This window comes from Mus musculus, chromosome 12, assembly GCF_000001635.26.
Source record: "Mus musculus strain C57BL/6J chromosome 12, GRCm38.p6 C57BL/6J".
In the NCBI taxonomy this organism is placed as follows: domain Eukaryota; kingdom Metazoa; phylum Chordata; class Mammalia; order Rodentia; family Muridae; genus Mus; species Mus musculus.
In genome coordinates this window covers 29,036,850-29,059,389 of record NC_000078.6, presented here as the reverse complement: position 1 = coordinate 29,059,389, position 22,540 = coordinate 29,036,850, and the positions used below count along the sequence as shown (strand labels likewise).

Here is a 22,540-nt window from a genome sequence, read left to right as displayed (position 1 = left end):
GACTCTCTTGCTTTCTCTCTGTTTTCCAGTTTGGGGAGTTTCATGACAGCTTCAGGGCCATACGTTCTCAGCCAACCTGATCTAATGATGAGCACATCAGAGGCTCTCTTCACCCATGTCTGGTTCCTCACATCGTTTCTTGACTCTGCATTCCCAGCTTTCTGCTTTCAACTCATTTGAGCTGTTGGTTCAACAGCCTAAGTTGGCTTAATTCCCATGCTGGTAGGTCCTCCATCCTTGCTGTATCTGAGTTGGCTCTGGTGGCTGCCCATCCCCTTTAGATTATGGTTGTTGCCTCTCCAAGTGGTTTCTCACTCCATGTTTTGATACCTAATGCAACGTGTGCTATGTATTCTTGGACATTACATGTTTTATATTCTGATGGCAAATAATGATCTATACACTTACATAAATACTTTACGTATGTTATCATACTGTACTACTTAACTATAGTTTGGGTTGTTGTACCACTAAAATTATAAAGCAGTATAATACACAGGGAAGCCTGAACTCAGTATGAGCTGTGCGGTTGTGTGGCTGGTGACAATTATGCTGGCCAAGGGTCTGTGTCCACTCTCTTGACTGTGGTTTAGAGCCTAGAATTTTCTCTCATCTCTTTGTTTCTACTTATCCTATGGACCTAGTTATCCCTGGGAGTGTCTTCTTCGGTAGAGTCCAAAGCTGGCTATTTTTACATCTGTTTCTTGGGCTTCATTGGTTGGTTTGTTGGTTAACAATTGGTTTCATTTCTCAGTGCTGGTGATGGGACACAGGGCCCAGCTCATGCCTGGGGAGGTCTGGATCTCTGAGTCATGCCCCTTGGGATCTTCAGTTGTACAAGAGCTTTGATGGTATGGTATGTGATCACCAGTGAAGAGGGGAAAAACAATAACCCCAGACCAATGCTGTCCTTTAAAGAGTTAATACCTCTGAGATGTAACCCTCACAGAGACTTTTCCGGCCTCTCCCTCCACCATACTCCACAGGTGACCAGAGGGTGGGAATGCACTGGAATTTCACTTATTTCAGATAATCCTATATGCTCTAAGAACAGTCCTCCCATCATCAAATGTAGCCCGATCCTCCAAAGGAGTTCCCTCCTCAGCCACAGCAGCCAGAGGACACAGGCAGGAAGACCCACATCTTCACATCACATTTTCCATTGTGTATTTTGCATGACAACTATCTAGTAGTCTGCAGAACCATTCCAATTTGCTCCCATTTCCACACAGCTATGAACTAACCTGGCATGCATAAGTCCCAACTAGTTACCCACCAATCTGCCACTAAATTGTCATCTAGTAGCAAGACCTGGTACCCTCCACTGTTGCTTCCCCAACCCCAAAATCCAGACGAGTGTGTCTCTGAGTAGATCCATATCATATGAGGATGCCAAAGAACAGGGATAACTGAGACCAGAGCTCCACATATATGCACAGGCAGGAGCCTGTGTGTGAACTCACATGTGTGTAACTATGAAAACACATGCATCAGCCAGCGTACCTACACACATGCATAGATATACACGTGTGCCTGGTACAGGGGCACTTGCATGTGCACCTGTGTCCAAAGAGCTCTTACAGCAAGTCTAAGGAGTCCACATGGTCACATTCTTAATCACAGATACAAGGTCACACGGCAAGAAGGATCATGCAGGATCTGTACCCAGACCTTGACCCAGGGAGGAGACACTCACCCTATAGTGGGGTCCACACATCCCTCTTACACCAAGCTGAGTACTTCTGTCATTAAGATGAAACTTGCATTTTCTGACTTCACTATGTAATGACAAATGTATGCTGTGACAGGCTTAAATATTTTATTCACCCTAAAACTTCAGTTTTGTACTCTTTCCTCTGAAAACAAGTCTAAAAGCAACTTCCCATTCAAAAAAAAAATCCCAGAAATTGATTCTGCACAGGTTTCTATGTGCCTGGAGGAAGGGGGCTTACAGAGACTGGACAGTATCTTCATTCACCTCATGCCAGTTCCCTCTGCCTTGGCTGTCTGGTATCTGTCTCTACAGCCGCCAAATTGATGTAGGCTCCCATCTGAACACAGGCTGCTCCTCTAAAAGACAAAGCAGAATTCACTTTCACTCTGTCTGATCACTCATGGCCTTGACTGATAAACCAGGCTAAGTCTCCTCTGCAGAGAGGCAGGTAACGCAGCTGAAGCCCTGCAAACCTGAGATGCACTCTCCTTGCTTGTGCTAGGATACCTTAGCAGCTCTGATCAATGCCCCACCCCCCTCTGCATGGCTAATGAGGGGAGCAGGCAGCAGCACTATGTCCTTGATCACACATGACCTGGAGGTTCCTGGCCCACACATCTGCAGTATCTTGCAAGACTTTTAATTATAGGAATAAGATGCTGGTGAGCATGAAAGCCAACATAGAGTTACTGAGTGTCCGGATATTTATTCTTTGGGCTTCCTAGAGTGGTTGTGCTGTGTCTGCCTGGCAACAAAACCAAGATTTTACACACACACACACACACACACACACACACACACACACACACACACACACACACCTCACAGTTTGGAAGCACCTGAAATCTCATACCAAAACCACGTGACACAGTCCGTTGACAGGGCCCTCCCCGTAGAGTTCCTCTGCCTTCTGGAGGCCCTGAGACTACCTGATAGACTTTACCATCTCTCTCAAGTCATTCATGCCCATGAGTCTCCCTCCTCTGTCACACTGGTTACAGTGATCTTGGGGCTAAATGTGACTTTCAAAAATGGACCCAAGTATTAGGTGGGATGCCACTGAGGCCCTGAGAAACTGCACACCTCAAAGGCACCCTGAGGGACCTCACACCTTTCTAAGACAGCCACGTCAGGCTCTCTGCTTAATGGAAGGGTCTTCTGACCCTGAGGGCACACAGCTGAGGCATAGGCTATCCCAAGCACAAGCCTTGGGTAAGGCATGTCCTGCTTACCTATGATTTTTGAACATCTGTTCTAGAATGTCCCTGACCAAGCAAGCTGGCTCTATACATCTAGCCTTCTCCACCGTGTGTTGATAACCCCGAAGACTTCAGCCAAAAGTAGCCCAAGAAACACCAACCTCAAACACACTGGAACCTGCAACCTGGTGCCCTCAACCTTCAGCTCCTTGGGAACTCAACCTATCACAGAAAGAGTTTGTCTGACGGACAGTAAAGACATTCCGAGAATGAATGAAACAGAGAAGTTCATAGATAAGAGAGTTGATCCTCACTTCACGTTGGATGCTGAATGAAGTTTTGCAACAATTATAAAATGGAAATCCCAAAGTCACGCCAGTACAAGAAGTACTTAAGAAGTAGCTTAAGAAGTAGTCTCAGAGGCTTAAAAGGCAAGCCTTGTTTTGTAATGACTTCATCAAGTCCCCTTCTGCCCTATGGCCTCATTACAGATGCCACAATGCACTCAGCTTTCCCTTCTCTGGGCCCTGGACCACTCTCTGAAGCATGAGTCTTGCTCTGACAGCATAGGTTTGGCACAAGTGGGATGAGATGACATCCCAGGACTGAGATCCTTAGGCCTCTGTTGCTCTGAGTACCTAAGCCATTCTTCCTCATGACCCACCTCCCACATTCCGTCTCGATTGCTCCACAATTATGTCAACTACTGGTCTAGGGGTATATACTCTTCAGTTCCCCAAAGCCTATTAGGAATGCTTCTGGACAGGGCTGCAGGATCAAATACCAGAAGTGTAAACACAAGAGCCTAGCACTGTGCAAGGTCCTGTAGCTTATTACCTGCCTGGGTTTCTCTGTTAGCTGTAATTGCTAACACAGAGCCGGTGCTCATCTGACAGGAGCGCTTCAGTTGGGGATTGCCTCCATCAGACTGGCCTGTGGGAATGTCTGTGAAGGTCTGTCTTGATTACACACAGATACAGAACAGCCCATCCCACTGTGGACAGTACTACCCTATGCAGGCCCTGTGCTGAATAAGAAAAGATACCAAAGATGAGCTTGGGAGTGAGCCAGAGAGAGGAGCCAGCAAGCAGTGTTCCTCTAATGGCCACAGTTTCCCTCAGGGATGGACTGTAAGCTAGAGAGAAGATGAAATAACCCCTTCCTATCCAAGTCATTTAGGGTCAGTGCTTTGTCATAGCAACAGAATGAAACTAGAACCCTGAGAATTTCTTTAAAGTATAGCAAATCCCCAGATGACAGAACTGAGTGGGCTCTCTGAGTACATTGTCCTAGTCCAGGTCGAGGGATTGGTGCCCGCTGAGTCCTCACAAGGGGACCCTGGGAAGAAACAGTGCTGAGAGCCCCCTGTGGTGGGCAACAAAAACCTTCCTGTCCCTGTGACTCACTCTGTCAACTCACACAGTGTCCCCTCACACTGTGACAAGGTCAGGACCCAGTTTTCCAGTCCTTCCTGCCTCACAAGAACACATGCACGCAGGTATACATGTGCACATGCACACATATGCCCATACAGCCATACAGACACATGGGTACATACAAGTACACAGACACATGCATTCATGGCTACATGCATGTGCTCACAAACATGTGGGCACACAGATTCACACACACTCATACTTTGTGCCTCTGTGGAGTCTCCTAACATCGGGATCCTCAAAATCCTGTTGAGCCCCCTCTTCTTCCACTCACTTGTGTTCTAAGGAATCACATGTGGCCTCCACTGACTTGTCTGTCTCCGTGTGAGTCTTAGCATGCATCCCTCGGCACCTGGGCAATCTCACTGAAGGGCTGATGTAAGACAATGGCTTCCCGTGCACCTGCTGAATGTGGTGAGCTGTGAGCAAAAGGCCACCTGGCAGCTGGCAGCACAAAGGCTGCTTCGACATAAGCAGTCTGGCCTGGCTCACCACGGCTGGAGGACTGCCAGCTTCCCTTAAGGGACCAGTCACCAGGCCTATTCAGCCTCCCCCAGAGTCTGCCCTCACGGTCCTGGGACAGTGATGGATTGCTCTTACAACATCAAGCTAACTTCTTCTATGAGAGGAAGAGGACGCTAGTCTGATGAGTGGTACTTCTGATATGTTGTATTTTATTCAGGAAGGCCATCTTCCACCCTGCCCAGGCATTATTGCCCTTCGTCTCAGGCAGAATTGACCTCTGAGGTGGTTTGAGAAGAGCTTCACAATGGCCCAGCCTTTACAGTGATTGACTGGAAGAGGAAGAGAAGCTTCGGGACAGTCAGTGGATTCCACCTCATTGTCTCCTATAGAATCATTCAACTTCACTCAGGATCAACCCAGAGCTATGTCTTCTGGTCCTACCCACCAGGCTGCCCAGCACCTACTGTGTGTGTGTGGGGGGTGGGATCTTTACCATTCTCAACTCCTCCCATGTCTCACCTACTTTCTGAACCCAGAAGTGAAGTTCAAGACTCCTTGGCACTCCCTTCCTTCTGGACCATGCAGATCACAATTTCTTCAATCAAAGCACCAGGACCCTCTCTCCCAGTTCTGGATACACCATGCCCCACCCCATCACTACACCCTGTGTTGTCTGTGTGCCTCTCCGTGGAAAGTTGCTGTCATCAGATCACCACCCAACTCAAGGACCATTCGGATAGTACCAGCCTCAGCTGGCAGCTCCGAAAGCCACTGTTGTCTTTGTTGCTGCCTTCCATTCTAAGTTTTTCTTGGTGCTGCAGAAGACGGACGACACTGAAGCACAGTTTCCTACTGCTGGCTCGTATACATGGATGGGAAGAAACTGGAGATAGACAGGTCCTCGACAGGTCTACCCTCTCTGTTGTGAATCAGCTACGAGGGACTCTGCTCAACCTTCTATGAAGCACTGGAAGGCGCCAGATGGACATTAGGAACTTCATTTTGCCTCCTTAATACTATTGAACAATCTAAGCTTATTCATTCAGACTTACTTGAGGCTCTGTGGCAAATGATACTTTTTTTTTTCTGCCGGCCTCACAAGGGTGGTCCATGCAAGACCCCGTCACCCACTTTCAGGAACAAAGGCCTTGCTGTCAGTATTAGATTCTGCAGTGCCATTGCTGTGTATTTTGAGTGAATTTGGTGGCACAGTGACTGGAGTTGGGGGGTCTAGATACAGGGAACCCGAGGCTTTGGGAGCTTGGCCACTGGTTCCAACACTCCCAGACACCCTGGCTTTGTGACCCCTGTTCCTCCCCCTACCCTCAACCTGTCACCTGCTCTCAAGGGATTTCTGTACAGGTGTTACACTTTGAGGGGACACGGCCTTACGTGAGCAATGTTGAGTCCTCCGTTGCTGGCAGTGCCAACGGATATATGCTGGGGGCAGCCATGTCTTGTCGCCCTGAGCCAGGCCTTGCACATATCTGCACTGAGGTTAGGATGATGGGGTTCATGTGACTGGGTTTAGGCTGTGGCCTGTGGATCTCTCCAGAACCTGATCAGGACTCAGGGGTTCCAGCATATGTCAGGCCTGGCTAGGAGCTGTGCCAGGACTGTCTTCCTCCTTAAGCAATCCCTGTGTGGGTTGCTTTGGTCTTCCTAAGTCAGGAATGGGAGGCAATGGGGTAGCCATAAAACCACAAGCTGGGTGGCTACATGGTTCTGCATGTGGTTTGCTTTCTTTTTTTTTTTTTTTCTTTCCATTTTTTATTAGGTATTTAGCTCATTTACATTTCCAATGCTATACCAAAAGTCCCCCATACCCACCCACCCCCACTCCCCTACCCGCCCACTCCCCCTTTTTGGCCCTGGCGTTCCCCTGTTCTGGGGCATATAAAGTTTGTGTGTCCAATGGGCCTCTCTTTCCAGTGATGGCCAACTAGGCCATCTTTTGATACATATGCAGCTAGAGTCAAGAGCTCCGGGGTACTGGTTAGTTCATAATGTTGATCCACCTATAGGGTTGCAGATCCCTTTAGCTCCTTGGGTACTTTCTCTAGCTCCTCCTTTGGGAGCCCTGTGATCCATCCATTAGCTGACTGTGGGCATCCACTTCTGTGTTTGCTAGGCCCCGGCATAGTCTCACAAGAGACAGCTACATCTGGGTCCTTTCGATAAAATCTTGCTAGTGTATGCAATGGTGTCAGCGTTTGGATGCTGATTATGGGGTGGATCCCTGGATAAGGCAGTCTCTACATGGTCCATCCTTTCATCTCAGCTCCAAACTTTGTCTCTGTAACTCCTTCCAAGGGTGTTTTGTTCCCACTTCTAAGGAGGGGCATAGTGTCCACACTTCAGTCTTCATTTTTCTTGAGTTTCATGTGTTTAGGAAATTGTATCTTATATCTTGGGTATCCTAGGTTTTGGGCTAATATCCACTTATCAGTGAGTACATATTGTGTGAGTTCCTTTGTGAATGTGTTACCTCACTCAGGATGATGCCCTCCAGGTCCATCCATTTGGCTAGGAATTTCATAAATTCATTCTTTTTAATAGCTGAGTAGTACTCCATTGTGTAGATGTACCACATTTTCTGTATCCATTCCTCTGTTGAGGGGCATCTGGGTTCTTTCCAGCTTCTGGCTATTATAAATAAGGCTGCTATGAACATAGTGGAGCATGTGTCCTTCTTACCAGTTGGGGCATCTTCTGGATATATGCCCAGGAGAGGTATTGCTGGATCCTCCGGTAGTACTATGTCCAATTTTCTGAGGAACCGCCAGACGGATTTCCAGAGTGGTTGTACAAGCCTGCAATCCCACCAACAATGGAGGAGTGTTCCTCTTTCTCCACATCCTCGCCAGCATCTGCTGTCACCTGAATTTTTGATCTTAGACATTCTGACTGGTGTGAGGTGGAATCTCAGGGTTGTTTTGATTTGCATTTCCCTGATGATTAAGGATGTTGAACATTTTTTCAGGTGCTTCTCTGCCATTCCGTATTCCTCGGTTTGCTTTCTTCTATTTGCACGACATGAAGATGTCAGCAAACCTTCCCTCTGACCATTGGCGTTTTAAATTTTTCTTTACTTAGAACTGTACCCATCAAATAAAACAACATACGTGAAAGACACAATCATACACTATCAAGATTCATGTTCCTGTGCCTTTAGTGCAGCTCTGTCTTGCTTTTAAACAAAGGACCTCACAATTTTATTTTGCACATGGCCCTGAAAAGTATGTGGGAAACCTGCTTCTAAATCCTCTAGGAGTACATCCAGCCATTTCAAACCAAATCTCTGTGCTTCCTTCTCGGTAACTACCTCCAGTTGCTGGGCACATGGATCTCTCCCAGATAACTGACTGGGCCTGAGGCCTCTTCCTCCAGGGTGTGAACTCTTTGTCTCCTGCTGCTCCAGTTGGGAGGCTCCAAAGTCTTCAGGTCAGAGAAGCACAGCTCCTGACACCTCAGCAGGGAACAGTACCAGTATCTCCCGCAGACGGATTGGCCATGCCCAGCCTGATTAGATTGGCCAAATGCTTTAAACATCAAACGAACTGACCCTTGACATGAGACCGGTTGATTTATTACTCTGCTTCTGCAGCTGACAACAAACAGGGAGAGCTTGGCTCTGTCTGGTCATTTTTCAAGCTCTTTGCACAGGAGTGGCACCTATATCCTCTAACACATTACTGCAGACAGCCCTGCTAGAATACTAAGAGGCTCCTATTGAGATATTTTCTTTTAAGGGGCTCGAAAGAAGAGTCTAATTGAGGGAACTGAGAATGTCTGTTGTGTGTGCATGTCCGGTAGCGGTGCTGAGTTATTAAGCCCAACCAAGCCGGAGGAGTTCAGGGTGCTAGAGGGAGACATCTGTCAAGGTCACCTTGTTCTCTGACTCCTGGCCCAGGCTGGGTGACACTCCAAACTACCCTAGTGCACACTGCAGCAGACTGTGTTTTACCCCAGTGAAAACAGCAGTAAGTAGCTGCCTTGGTTTCTCAGGGCTGGAGCCAATTCTATCTTGGGTGGTTTCTAAGTATCTATATCCTTAAACGGGTCTAACGCAGGTTTTGTGTTACAGAGTACATTTATCTATCAACTGTATAAGGAAATCAGAAAGGTGAGGAAACATATTTATGTTCACAACCAGAGAGAGGAACTATTCACCTGTGCTTTGGGACTTTGTACCTCCAGGTAATGATATGGTCATTATCTTCACCCTCCACAGACCAAAACCCTGGGCTTGGGGGATGCAAGCTAAGTTCTGTGTGGCCAGAATGTATGTTAGTTTCTAAGTCTGGGTTGCAGTGACAAGAGCTCTAAGACATTGGTCTCCTTGTGCCTTTTGGATGGAGCTGCTCACGAAGAAAGCCACTCAACTCCTAGAGCCTAAAAGCACAGAGTCAAACATGTCTGCTGACCCAGACACTGTTGGGAGAATCTTGGCAACAAGGGCTGTCAGAGAGCTAAAGCAGCCATCACATCCAGGAAGCTGAGAGCATGAGCCTTCCTGCTGACAGAGCCACCTCAGGTCTCCTGGCTCTGCACATTTTTCCTCTAATCCATTTTGCCATTGTCCACTGTGGCATGGGTGAACCCCTCCCTCTGGAGGAAAATCTAAATCTCATGTACTGGGGATACAGTCACAGATGCAGCACCAGGCTCTGATACATGCTCTCCTAGAGGGATGCAGGAAGGTTTTGCTAAGTGGCCTCTTCATAACTTTTATTCCTTCATAAACCAGTCCAGGGCCTTTAAAAAAAAAAAACAGCAAACAAAAGCCTTTTGCCCTGAGATAGAAAGCCTAATAACATACAACACTCCCGGGAAGTTGATGGGAAAGTCGTAACAAGGACATATTGCAGAGTTTAATTAAAATTTTAGGTCTATTTAGGCATTTTAAATAAGTAGCAATTTCCCAGCTTTGGGAAAGGAGTAATAAAGTAAGAGAGGTGGGGGGAGAATGGCAGAAATGCTCCCATAAAGTCCCTCATCATTTAAGTGGCACACTCTGCAAGAAAGAGGGCTGCTCAGCTTCGAGGAGGCAGCCACACCATGTGTGAGGTGAAAAGGCCTCCTCTGCGGACAGACTGTGGCTCTGCAGAGAGGAAAGAGCAGAGGCTGTCCCCTGGAGGTCCTGTCAGGCCCTCCCAGAATGCTCTTGAGTGAAGCCCATGGTTGGCCAGCTCCACCCACACGCTCAGAGCTGCAGGGCTGATTGCTGGCCTGTCATTCTTAATCATGAGCAGATGGTCAAGCAACGCCAGACATCTGAGAACCACTTCTAACAAGGAAGCCAGTGACCAGAACAATCCGATGGGAACAAAAGCAATTTGCAGGAAGCAGAGACTAGACAGGAAAAGAGGAACGTGAGAGGGAGGGCCCACTAAAGAGGCCACATTCACGCTGCAGGAATGAAGGGCTAACAAAGAATGCTTACAAAGGGAAAACGATGTGCCGCTCAGAAATAAAACCCAAGGAGGTAGATTTCTGACCACAGTGAGACAGAGAACACTAGATGTGTTCAACCTCGCAATGCAGCCAGAGAAGGGAACCTACACTTTACCAAACCACACCTGCACTTGGACCCCAAAGAGAGCCAGGGTCACAGTACAGGTGATTTTCTGAAATAAGGAGATGGGGGGGGGGTGGGGCACAGTGCTCACTTACGGCAGGATACATAGATGCCAACTCACATGAAAATTTGAACCAATTTCTAGGAGAGGGTTATGAGGTAGTTGTGGTGATCTGCGGTCCTTTAAGACAAAAGAAATGCACACAAGAAATCCCCAGATGCTCCTAAATTGCTAGGTCATCCCAGGAGGAGAACCAGCACTGCTGCTGTGGGGAAGGCATGAAGTACCACAGACACTGCTGCTGTGGGGAAGGCATGAAGCACCACAGACGCTGCTGCTGTGGGGAAGGCATGAAGTACCACAGACGCTGCTGCTGTGGGGAAGGCATGAAGTACCACAGACACTGCTGCTGTGGGGAAGGCATGAAGCACCACAGACGCTGCTGCTGTGGGGAAGGCATGAAGCACCACAGACGCTGCTGCTGTGGGGAAGGCATGAAGTACCACAGACGCTGCTGCTGTGGGGAAGGCATGAAGTACCACAGACGCTGCTGCTGTGGGGAAGGCATGAAGTACCACAGACGCTGCTGCTGTGGGGAAGGCATGAAGTACCACAGACGCTGCTGCTGTGGGGAAGGCATGAAGTACCACAGACACTGCTGCTGTGGGGAAGGCATGAAGCACCACAGACACTGCTGCTGTGGAGAAGGCATGAGTACCACAGACACTGCTGCTGTGGGGAAGGCATGAGTACCACAGACACTGCTGCTGTGGGGAAGGCATGAAGTACCACAGACGCTGCTGCTGTGGGGAAGGCATGAAGTACCACAGACACTGCTGCTGTGGGGAAGGCATGAAGTACCACAGACGCTGCTGCTGTGGGGAAGGCATGAAGTACCACAGACGCTGCTGCTGTGGGGAAGGCATGAAGCACCACAGACGCTGCTGCTGTGGGGAAGGCATGAAGTACCACAGACGCTGCTGCTGTGGGGAAGGCATGAAGTACCACAGACACTGCTGCTGTGGGGAAGGCATGAAGTACCACAGACACTGCTGCTATGGGGAAGGCATGAGTACCACAGACACTGCTGCTGTGGGGAAAGCATGAAGTACCACAGACACTGCTGCTGTGGGGAAGGCATGAAGTACCACAGACACTGCTGCTGTGGGGAAGGCATGAAGCACCACAGACAGAAAGAAACTTTATAGTCTCGGTAACACGGGAAACCCTATAACTGTGAGAGGCAAGGATGACACATGGCCCAAGTCAGACCAAGGGTTTGGTCCATGTGTGCAACCCCTTCCTGGGAGCCTATCTGTGTTTGAAGCTAAGTCAGAATGAGAAGAAAGCATTGCTGCCTTCTAGCACCGAGCCAGGGAACATACATTGACAAAGAAACAGGATTATCTCCCCCCCACCCCCTGAGGAAGGATATGGTGGCAAAGATGGGTGCTCTTTGAAGTGTGGCTGCAGAGGGGAGAGCCCGTGCTCAGGGTGACCCAAATACTGACCAGAAGACTCCAGTCTATCAGCCCTCACCCTGGATCTAAGGAGCTGTTGAAATCAGAGGTGTGCGCAGGCAACCCCATGAACAGCAGAATCCAAGCCAATTGCCAACTAGACTAGTTCTAAGTAGTTATCACAGTAGAGGCAAAGTAAAGATACTTTAATTTACTGTCATACCAAGAGCTCCAGAAACTGAGTCACACACACACTCAAGAGGTTTGGTGTGAAGAGAAATGGTGTACTATAGGGCAGATACAGCAAAACTTTCACACAGTGTTTAAAGTAACTGTGAATAACATGGTAATAACGCTGTGCAGTCAGCCTAGACGTTCATCAACAGATGAATGGATATCAACATGTGTGCTTGTGTGTGGGGGGGTGTGCACACTTGTGCACACATGTGTCAATGCATGTGTGCACACAAAGGGAGTTTGATTCATCCATAGAGAATACAAGTATGTCATATGAAAAAAAAATGACTGGAACTTGAGATCATGATGTTAAGTGAAATGAGCCAGAGCTAGAACAATAAATACCACATTTCATCTCATATGCAAGAGTGAGGAGAAGGATACTGAGAGGTGTGAATATGAGCGAAGAAACCTATCAGCCTGTGTGAAGACACTACGATGAAATCCATTATTCTGCACAAGTTTTCAAAGTCAGGATTTTCTTTCTGGGTACAGGGTGAGACACCGACAGCATGCAGGAGCATGCAGGGAATTTCAGGGGAGACAGTGACTCTGAGAAGGGATCAGTTAGAAATACTAAGAACAGTGAATAGACACAGGAAGAAAAATAAAGAATGCTCCTGACAGGTTCTTTAGCAGACTCAGGGAATGCAGCAGCAACCGAGAACAACACTTTTAGCTCTGTGAGGTGACGTGTGATAGCCCAGAATGGCCAAAACCCAAAGTGAGGCGGAGGAGAAGAGATCACAGAAGGAAGGACACATCTAATAAATGTCAATGGGTTCTCCAAATCAGTGAACAACACCAGTCACTCGACCCTTTCCGCTCAACAACAAAACACGGGAAAGAGCGGACCAGAACGGATGGCAGGCAAACTGCTCCAAAGGCAAAGAAAACAACTGAAGAAAGTGTGACGGATGCCCGTGGCAAACAAAACTCAGAATGAAGGAACAAAGGGCTGCTGCTGAGCTCAGCTCTGAAACCATGCAAGCTGGAAGACCACAGCTCACAACCCGTGAAGCACTGGTGAACCACCGCTCAGAAGAGCCAACAGTAGTGGATGTTTGAGACAAATGGAAACCGAATCTGAAGAGCCCATGTACTGAAATGAGTTCTTCAGTTGGTGTGGGATCTATGTAAAGAAATGGAAGGCAACTGAAAATGCATAAATGCCGGTTAGTAATAACACCATTTCTGTCTGATGCAAACCCACAGATCAACGCTTTTTGTCTAAGCTCTGTCAGACAAGCTTCGCACTCCAGTGGATGGCAGTTAACACAAGAATCCATAATTGAACAAAGTGCAGAAAATAGGTGATGGTGGCATGCTCAGCCTCAAATGGAACTAATTTGTCACCACCCCCAAGGCTCACGGGACATTTTGGAAAAAGGGGCAAAAAGGATGAAAGAGCCAGAAGGCTGAGAAGTGTTCAGCAGAAAGATGTCTTTGGGATGTGGAAGGGCATTGTGCTCAGGAACTCATGGGCAGCTACAGTTATCTGAATAAGACCTGCATGAGGTTGGACCTAACAACCTTTCATCATGGGTAGAGGAGAGTCTCATGAGCCCTCACCCCTTCCCAAGACTGTCATTTTCTTCAGTGGTATAACCACGAATATGTTGCCTTTGCCCCAGCAAATAACCTCTTACACATGCTTTGGCAAGGAACTAATTAAGCTCAATGGACCATAAACAAAAATAAGATAGGAAACTAGGAAAGATACTTGGTGAGAACCATTTCACCAGTGAAGGTGTAGGTAAGAGATGGGAATGGGGGTTGAAAATGACTAAAACTTATTATATAAATGTATGAGGCTGCCTAGCAGTAATTTTAAAAGCAGTACTATTTTTACTTGTATTTCTCTAGTTATTACTGTCCAAAGAAAAAATATCAGCACCTCATGGGTTTCTGACACAGGTCAAAACAGAATACAAGACAGTAATGCAGAATTTAGGAAAAGAAACTGGGAATGCATTGCTGCATCCTTCTAGAATCCCAGACAGAGCATGATTAACAGAAGGCATGCACTGTTGGCTCTGGGGTGCATACTAATAAAATATTAAAGGAGACATAAATTATCGGCCAGGAAGGAACCTCCACTCTTATCTAGAGTAGGTGTTATATCACTTTTCTTAGAGAGATAAGAACAAACACCAAGTCACCCTGATAGGGCCCCAACAACAGACTAAAGCAACTATTGCATCCAAGTGCAGCTTGGTGAGCCAAGGGTTTATTGCATTGCTTATAGTGGTTACTTCCTAAGGCATGAGGGACTAAAAATTCAGCTGCATCACTAAAGAGCCTACCCCAACATGGGTGACAACCCAAGTTCGCTGCATCCCTGAATCTTCTCGGCCATCTTGCAGGCCTCTTCACCAAAGAGTCTGGTCTTCCCAGAAATCATTTACTGATTTATAACCTTCGTAAAGCGTTCACCTTTCTGAGCCCTCCCCTACTCCCCAGCTCTTGTGTATAATGAAGCCCCTCCTCCTTCAAGGGGCAAATACTTCATTTGAAGGAAAGATATTCCCAACACTGAGTAAATGGGATCTGGGCTTGCCTTCAGCCTGAAGCAACCACTGGTCTGAAAACTACACAGAAGGACAGTTTCCAAACCACTTGCCTCAGGCCACGTGCCATAAAATGTGGATGGCTGCAAATAGCTATTCAACCAGTGGTGATAGGTATGGGGTCCCTTATAACAAGATGGAGCCAAATGGCAACATCCTGCCCAAGAAGTTGCCTAGAAAGGCAGTGCAGAGAAAGAATGTTGTGTAACCTTTCCTCAGAGATGAAAACATTCCACCCTTCAAGAAACTTCTTAAGCAGGAAGGTTAAACAACTCGAAATAGCTTCAAGTCCCTGCAACTGACCAGATTCACCAGGCCCCTCCCTGACAGAGTAAACATTCATTCAGAGCTGAGTTCCAGTCATAACCAAGCTTCAAAGAAGACTCTTGGGCCAGAGCAGCTCCCTGAATGACACAGAAACCAACCTACCCACCTGGAAAATGTATAGAGCAACTGAGGCACCTGGAAAGGACATGCTCCAACCTGTTGAACTGCCCACAGGCTGAGCAGTGTGCTCTGTTTCCCAGCTTTGTGAGCAGTCACCCATGCTGGGATAGACTTCAGTGATGCTCCTGTCTTTGAGTCATTTCTACTCTGGTAAGTAACCCACCAAGTTGGACTTGGGTGGTACCTATACTTTGGAGTGTTGTGGGATCCCTATCTGGAATGAGTAGGGATATATGTTGCATTTCCCCAGGAAAAGTTTAGTTACACAACAGAGGAAAATGCTGAGAAAGAAAGATGGTAGATTGGACAGACAGGTGGTGATTAAAGATAAATGATAGATAGATAGATAGATAGATAGATAGATAGATAGATAGATAGATAGATAGATAGATAATACATAGATGATAAATGACAGATGGATGATAGATGGACAGTAGGTGAATAGTACATAGATAATAGATAAATGGATGATTGATAGATGATAGGTAGATGGATGATAGATGATAAATGATGGGTGATAGATGATAGGCAGACAGAGGGATGATAGACAGATGATAGGTGGATGATAGACAGCTTATAGATGGATGATAGATGGATTTGGCCACACAGGCTTGAAAGGAGGTTTTGTGCTCAAAGTAAAAAAGATTCAAGCCCTAGAACCTGCTGTGTTGTTAATTGGCTGTGTGACGTCTCAGGGTGAGAGTTTCCTCACCTATGCTATTAGATGTTAGGTAAGATTCCTATTCTTTCAGACAACTAGTGTGGGAGAAATGCAAGGCAAGGAATTTGAGACACATCCCCCTACACACACACACACACACACACACACACACACACCATGTCCACCCCAAGCAGTTTGATGCCATTCTGTGAATAACACTGTTTGGGAAACTAACTCCACTCAAAGCCTAGACCAGATCATCCCAAGGCCCTGTAAGACAAAGTTGAGGCATAGCTGCTTGGCAAGCTTTGAACTGCCAACCTTCCACACCATAAAAGCATACACGAATGAGATACCTGGGTGGCTAGCTACTGTATGTATCCCTAGCTACTGCCACAGGTTCTCATTCATGCCACAGCTGGCAGCATTGGGTGATTGGTGTCTAGTACATGGTTGGCACCTGATATGTACTGAAGACAAGGAAATCCATGAAACAGTTTTGATGATGATTACAATAGAAATACAATCATTGATCAACTAGCTACACTGAAGACTTATTACCACCAAGGAACAGCGGGACAGGTCCCAGAGGTGAAGATAATTTTATACCCACAGGATGCAGTACAATTTTTTCTTGTGACATGATGTGATGAGTTACAGACTAAAATGGAAAGCTACAGACACACGGGGAACCAGGTGTGCACAAGTGCAAAGAGGCCAGGAAGGATCAAGCAGTGGGGGACTCTAGACTGCTAGACTCCAGCAGATGTAGAGGATGGAGCAAAGGAGGAAGGCAAGAAGCAGGGGATAAGGACAGAGGGAGCTATTATTGTATGTCAGAAACACCAGCTCTAGACCCCTGGAATCTTTGACCTCTATTGACAGCTCCTAGGCAGTTGCAAGCCAAGATAGCACAGGCTCAAGTAGAAGGCTCAGAGCTGCCTACATCAGGCAAGGCCACAGGCATCAGATGCTAGACAGCTCTGGATGAAAGTGAGATGAATATGCCCCTAGCAGGGCCAGTGCCAGGAAGCTGAGCTATGAAGACAGAGAATGGGGGCGGAGCCGTAGTGTAAAGAGAAGGCAGTACATCCGGGGAGGAGAGGAGAATAGCCTTATCTTACTAATACACATTTATTCAGGATTTTAAAAGTCTTCTTTCAGTGGTTAGTAGTGGCTGCGTGTCTGAGGAGTTCCCTAACTAAATGTTCTTTCTCAGAGCCTTGATTAAAATCTCTTCTAAACTGAGATGGAAGAATCATATTTTATTTATCATCCTTTTGTTTATTTGTTTGTTTGGTTTGTTGTTGTTTTTTTGTTTGTTTGTTTGTTGTTTGTTTTGTTTTTTGTTTTTTGTTTTTTTTTTTGAGACAGGGTTTCTCTGTGTAGCCCTGGCTGTCCTGGAACTCACTCTGTAGACCAGGCTGGTCTCAAACTCAGAAATCTGCCTGCTTCTGCTTCCCAAGTACTGGAATTAAAGGCGTGCACCACCATTCCACCTCTGTCTTTCATAATTATTCCCTTTCTTTCATGCAAATCTACTACAGTCATGTAGGCCAGAAACCAAGGGCCCTGCATCACACACAAAAAGCAAGTGGAAAGCTAATCAAGTTGTCCAGGCCTGTGACTTCCACTGCTGGTGGTTTGTCAAACCACCTTATACAACCCAAACTGGCAGCTACTGCCACTGCCTCATCCTTAGCCCTTACTGACTCAAACGGGAATGACCAGACCATTAGAACATGAGATTAGAAACAGCTTTTATTACAGCACAGTGTGAAATCCAGTGGCCAGGGCAAACATGGGGAAGCAGGAGTGTTGCATGAACATCTCAGCACCCTAGCACCCTCACAGCCTCCCCTCCACAGTAGATGACCTGCCCAACTCAAGTTTCTTAACAAATATATCCAGCCGGATATGGGCTACAGAGCGCCTGTTGGACACACACTCAGATGGAATTATTTCTGCTGTTTTTCTCTGTACCAAACAGGGACACATGTTCTGAAGTGTTTGGGACCTATGCTGCACAGGTGGTGTGTGAGACAATCTTGCCGGCTCGACCGAGAAGTGGCCTGAAATCCAGACCTAAACCATTTTCATCCTCTATTTGACCGATAAAGATAGCTTTCCATTCCAAAGCAAAGCAGGGACATAATCCAGGCAAAATTGGATTCCTGAACCTTATAAACACACTTTCGATTGGCACAGCACAGCCGTGGAATCTCAGCTCAGCTGTGTGGGCTACCTTCCATCATAAAGGGCACAGTCTGACAGGCCCTCTGAGACACCAGATAGCCTCCCGTGAGAAATGTCAGTTTCAACACACAAAATGAAGTCTCCATCCCATTTGCCTACCAAAACCTTCACACAGTAGACCAAGCCCCTTGAAGCCATCAGTTGAGACAGTTGGTAATGGTCCTGAACGATTTCTTCTTCTGCATCCAGAAATGCCTTCAAGATCTCAAGGGTGACATAGACAGCTTGGAACTAATCACTACAGCTCTGTTCTTAAGAAGCAATCAACCTTATGCTTATTTTACGTGTATGGGTGTTTTACCTGTGCATATTTCTATGCATGCAGTGTCTGCAGAAGCCAGAAGAGAGTGTCATATTCCCCTAAAACTGGAGTTACAGACAGTTGTAAGCAGCCATGTGGGTCCTGGGAATTAAACGTGGGTCCTTTGGAAGAACAGCCAATGCTCCTGACGGCTGAGCCATCTCTCAAGCCCTTAACACTCTACTTTTTAAAAAAGAAATATGTATTTAATGTATATGAGTACAGTGTAACTGTCTTCAGACACACCAGGAGAGAGCATTGGATCCCATCACAGATGGTTGTGAGTCACCATGTGGTTGCTGGGAATTGAACTCAGGAGCTCTGGAAAAGGGGTCAGTGCTCTTAACCTCTGAGCCATCTCTCCAGCAGCAACATTCTACTTTTTTTTTTTAACATTCTACTTCTAAAGACAGTGCCACATTTTGTCACAGAACACAAACGTTTCCATCTTGTACATATCCAGCTTAGTACCTGTTATGTCCATGGAGCAGGTCAGGCCTGGTAATACAGAGAAAGCAAATATGACATTTGCTTGAGCACTGAGACCTTCAGGGAAGGATTTTAACCTGCCTCCCACTCCACCCAGCTGTGCATGGTTCTTAACACATGGGGCAGCAATCAGGAACCTGATCAGTAAGTGTTAGTGTGTGTGGTTGTGTCCTGAATGTGGACAGGAGATGCCAAGAGGGTGAGAGTGGGAAATGGCCACATCACACAGACACCAAAACAAGCTATGACAAGGATGGTTCTTTATTACCCCAACACTAACGGGAAACTGGAGATTTGCATTGCTTTCTAGTGCTGAACATGGTTAATAACAGGTCCTAAGCCCGTCTCACCTGACTCTTACAGACCATGCATGAAATCACAATCCCGCCCTCTGTAAGTGCCTCCTTGCTCAGATTGGACTTGGCCTCAAGACACAAGGGATGGGCCTGAGATTCAGAAGCACAAGCCATTCCCAGCGGTCTGTATAATACACTGTGCTGTGTGTCATTTATTACCCAAGGCCAGATGATGTGGCAGTAGGTCCCACTGCTGAACAGTACCTTCACTTTCGTCACTATTTATCACGCTAAGGCCTTTCATCTGCCTCTGCTTAGTGATGTCAGGGATTATACTGCTGACCCATGAAACTAGTGAACAGGGACGCATTTCAGTTGTAGACCACAGTGCTTCCTGGCTACACCACTTGCTGTGCTTCCGCCCACTAGCCAGAAGCATGTTTTCTTCCACGTCCAATTGATCTTGTCATCAATTCCTAACAGAACTGAAAGAAAACTTGGGATCTCCTTCTTTAGTAAATGGAGACTCACTTGGGTTTTGACTTCCTGCCTGTGCTTAACACACGCTGAGCTCGGAAGGCTGATAGAATTCTCTCACGGAGGACAATTAAAACAAGCCAGAGATCAGTGAAGACAACCAGAATATATAAAACACCAACTCTAGAGAGGAAAGGGGGAAACATCTATAATTGGAACATTATCCATTATTTTTTTCCACAACAATTTTCAAATTTTACACTGAATCATAAAGGAAAAAAAAAACCCCCTATGGTTAAGGTCTAGCAGAATCTTTACTACATTAAGGACATAAACCAAGCAAGGGCTTTGGGATAAGCAACAGTTAGATATAACAGAATTAAGATCCTGGAAATGAAGGACACATGGAGATGTGAACTGATTTCCTCCTGAAGTACCCGCCCACCTCTTAAACTGAGCGCACCTTGAAGCATTAGCTAGGAACAGAAATGGAAGGCTGCAAATGTCCCATAGATGTTTCAGAAGGCTTCAGGATTGGGAAGACTATTGGAGTGTAAGCCACAATGGGTTTGAAAGTAAACCTGAGGGACACACCAGACTTCCCTTGAAGACGCTTTAAAGTCATGCACAAAACTAAATGCAGAAGACACAGACACAAGGCACACGAGGCACTATAAATAACCCAATGAAGACGAGAAAGGAAGAAAGGAGAGAAGGTATCCCTGACCAAGCACAGTTCCAAAACATTCAGCGCATGGGAGGTGAAGGCAGGGCGATCAGCAGTTCAAGGCCATTCTCACTGACAGTGAGTTCAAAGTCAGACTGAGCTATACAAGACCCTGTCTCAACAGAAGAGAACATAATGAAAAATTAAAATCAGGGTCTAGGATGTGCTCTAATGTTAGAGGGCTTGCCTAGGATGTGCAAGGCCTCAGAGTCCATCACCATACTACTAAAACTGGGGAAGCATCAGTTTTCTGTGCCCTGCAACAATAAGCCTTTGTGCATATATTTGCAGAGAGATCCTTGGAACAGAGACATGTCTGATTCTGTGCTTAGTGCCCTTAAGCTGTGGCTCACACTGGGGTTCTCAGAAGAAACACAGGACACTTCTCCAAGTTCCCTTAGGCTGTCAGAATACAGTCCTGAAGGTCTAATTTTTCACAGCTAGGGGCCAGGGACTGCTCTAACACAATTACAGACTATCTACATCTGTAGAAGCCTCCGTTATGGCTGTATGTATATCCTCCAAAGCAAGATGGGAAAACACTTTGCATGCAAAGATAGCACTTGGCTTGACTGAGTCAAGTCCAGCCCAGTTGTGACTTCTACCCCTTGATCCATGTCAGTTGGTGTAGGATCCAGGCTGTATCTTCAGACTCCCTCCTGTACAGGGCGGTAGCCTCCACTCTTCATATGTCCATAACCCATCTGCACTGAAAATCACAGGCCTGAGGACGATAGGGAAACATTTTAGAACTGTACCTACCATAGCAATCCAAAACTGTTGGAAGAAAACAGAAAATACTAAACATAGAAGAAATAAAGCTTTTCATTAAAAGGAAGTAGCAATACTGATACCACCTTGATAGTCAGGACCATGACAGCCAGGAGACAAGCAAACGACAGCTGTAGAATTGTCCATGCATATCGCCAAACAAGAACTGGACTCATAGCAGAAACACCTTTAAAGATGAGAGTGAATAAATGTGCCTTTAAACAAACAGGACTTGAAAATTCAGCGGGTGTAGAACAATGCTAAATAATAAAGAAACAAAACAGGAGACTTTGAACAGAGGAAAAATACTGTCAGAAAGATACATATTACTGTCGGGAGAAATAAAAACTATCAGTAAAGGTTAAGAGACGGCTGTCTCTAACTGAACATAAATTCGTTAAGAAAATTATTCTAGGATTTAAAGCGTAAGGAGAATCAAAACATAATAATTGCCAAGAAAAAAAATAGAAGTCACAGTGTAAGAATGCCCTTGTATCATCCAGGAAATAAGAGAAATACTATTTTAGCATACACTCCTCTAAACCAAGGACTCCTGTTGTGGTCTCTACAGCAACCACTGGAGAGTGGAAGTGTGGGTAACTACAGAGGTAACAAGGTCGGGTATAAAACACAAGAGAACTATAACTGATCAAAACAAAGGAGGATATCAGAACAAAGAAGAGAGGTACAGATAGGGAGTGAGAGAGCAAAAGGCTCGATTTCCATACAATTATATAACAGGAAAATGTAAATATCACAACAGCAACCACTTTTAAAAATCGAAGTATATGTTTTAAATGTAAGAACACAAAGTTTAAGATTAAAAACTGAAAAAGATACACATTGAAAATATTAAACAAGATACTTGATACAGCTCAATTCTTTCCAGACGTAACTGACTCCATGTCAAAAAGTAGTTTCAGAAGAGGAATAGTTTTGAATGGAAAAAGTATAAAGGGGAGTTTAACTTTGTACCTAATAATACAAATTTAAAATATATAAAAAGAGAAACAAAATTTATTAAAAAGAAAAATAGAGAAGCCTACACTTACAGAGAGTTGGTTTCCATATACAACAAGACTTATCTTTATGGGTTTGATAGTCAAACTCAAAATTGAGTATTATATACAAAAGCTGATGTTTTATAAATTATGTCTGAATAAGATCATACTCAAAATACAGTATAAGCCTGAATCAACTTGATATTTTCCTCCCTTTAGATTTTTCTCTACGTTATAGCATTCTGGTCAAATACAACATCAAATCCTTGTTTCCCCACAGAGAGCTTAGATGTTCAAGAAATGGTGTTTTAAACACAGAGCCCCCAATGGAGAAGCTAGAAAAAGCACCCAAGTTGCTGAAGGGGTCTGCAACCCTACAGGAGGAACAACAATATGAACTAACCAGTACCCCCAGAGCTCATATCTCTAGCTGCATATGTATCAGAAGATG

The 22,540-nt window shown here is 45.9% G+C and overlaps 1 long non-coding RNA gene across 1 annotated transcript in view; it reads right to left on the bottom strand.

Annotated features, from left to right (window-relative positions):
• Window positions 1-17,515: 17,515 nt before the first annotated feature.
• Window positions 17,516-22,540, bottom strand: part of Gm31508 (predicted gene, 31508) — a 131,646-nt gene continuing 126,621 nt past the window's right edge. The window contains exons 2-3 of the long non-coding RNA NR_154989.1: window positions 21,175-21,275; window positions 17,516-21,041 (exon numbers count right to left, since the gene is read on the bottom strand). This is a non-coding gene — a long non-coding RNA (predicted gene, 31508). The remainder of the gene's footprint in view (window positions 21,042-21,174; window positions 21,276-22,540) is intronic.